This window comes from Chinchilla lanigera, unplaced genomic scaffold, assembly GCF_000276665.1.
Source record: "Chinchilla lanigera isolate Chin_1 unplaced genomic scaffold, ChiLan1.0 scaffold00012, whole genome shotgun sequence".
NCBI lineage: Eukaryota > Metazoa > Chordata > Mammalia > Rodentia > Chinchillidae > Chinchilla > Chinchilla lanigera.
This window is the reverse complement of record NW_004955413.1, coordinates 25,013,700-25,015,242: the sequence shown is the minus strand read 5'-3', so window position 1 is coordinate 25,015,242 and position 1,543 is coordinate 25,013,700. Positions and strand designations below refer to the sequence as shown.

General features: G+C 64.9%; 1 pseudogene; it reads right to left on the bottom strand.

Annotated features, from left to right (window-relative positions):
- Positions 1-331: 331 nt before the first annotated feature.
- Positions 332-1,269, bottom strand: LOC106147948 (annotated as a pseudogene).
- Positions 1,270-1,543: the final 274 nt, after the last annotated feature.

Genomic DNA, 1,543 nt, shown 5'->3' with positions numbered 1-1,543 from the left:
CGGGTGGCAGGCTCTCCCTTACACCCCGATGGATCACAGAGCCCAGGAACGCGCCCAGGGAGGGACGGCCCAGCCCTGGACGCTCAGATGCGGCGGGGAGGGAGGAGCCCAGTGCTGGGGAAGGCGGGGGCCGCCGGTTCAGAGGCAGCGACGAGGCGTCCAGGAGGCGTCCTTGTCCCCCGCGCGCAGAGCCCCGCACGCACGGAGCGGAGCCCGCCAGGAAAGGCGCCCAGGGCCGGGCGTGGAGAGCGGGCGAGGCCGACGCACCGCGGGCCGGGCCGGCAGGAAGGGCGCGCACACAGGGGTGTGTGCGCTGCGCGGCCGCCGGTACCTGTACTGGGAGGTCCATCGGCAGCCCTCTGAGCAGAGTTGTTCCAGCTGGTCTCTTCCACTCCAGCACGAGCGCTCCATTTCCCGCTCACAGCCAGGGTCCCCGCCCCGGAGGCTCCCGACGCGCTGCTCCGGCCTCGGCTCCGAGTGGGCGGGCCCGGGCTCAGCCGCCTGCTGCGCAGACCCGCTTCTCCTTCCCTCGGTCCCTGGCGTGGGCAGCCGGGACCTGCGATGGAAGCAGGGCCCTAGGCGCAGGACCTCAGGGATCGCTAAGTGAAAGAGAAACTCACTGAGGCGGGAGGCCGGCCGGGACGGGGTGGAGGCGGAGCCCCGAGAGAGCGGGGGCGGACCCCACCGCACCAGCAGCGCAGGCTGGAGGGACTTCCCGCCCTACGGCTCCCAGGAAGACTTTTGTACTCGTTGCCTCGCTCTCACTTGGTAGCCCATGTTCGCCTCCTACTTGCAGCGACCTTCCTCCCTCACCCTCCCAAGTGCTGGGATTAGGTGGTGTGCCACCACACTCGGCTGCAACAACGGAGGGCTTCAAGGGATGCACGAGCTCCGGGTTGCTGCTTTTATTGGGGGCGGGAAGAAGTGCTGCTTTTATGCTTGGTTGTTCCCATTGGTCTCCTCACCCCACGTCCCCAGATGCCCCAGGTGTGCAGAAGGCCGGCCACCTGCATGGGTCCCTCGGGGCACAGGCTCAGAGGTGGCGATGGGTTGCTCAGGGAAGAGAGAGCTGCAAGTTACAGAAAGTCTTGCTCCGGGCCCCAGCTGCATCCACCATTTCTCGCTGCAAAGTCACCCGCTCCGAGGTGGCGGTGTGAACCAAGAAAATGTGGAGCGCAGCTTTCCACTTAAATGCATCTAGGAATAAAACCCCGGAGAAAGAGCACGTTGTGTCCTTCGAATAATCTTTCCGAAGTCTGTGCTCCCACTGGCCTCGCCCGGGACAGTGAGCTCTTTGCGGAGGCGGGGACTCCCCGGAAGGCGAAGCAGGGCAGAGGATGGCGCGCGCCTTTGGGGGTGCATCACAGCGCCCCCGCCTGGATGAAAGCGGTCCCGCCCTGAGCAAAAGGGGCGCACTGAGTGAACCTCCCTTCTGCTGCCATGAGAAGCAGATGGACACAGGAAAACAACATCGGTGGAAAACGAATACTTTCACTGATCAGAAGGACATGCACTTTAGAAACGAATCCGGTGAAGAAAGCAG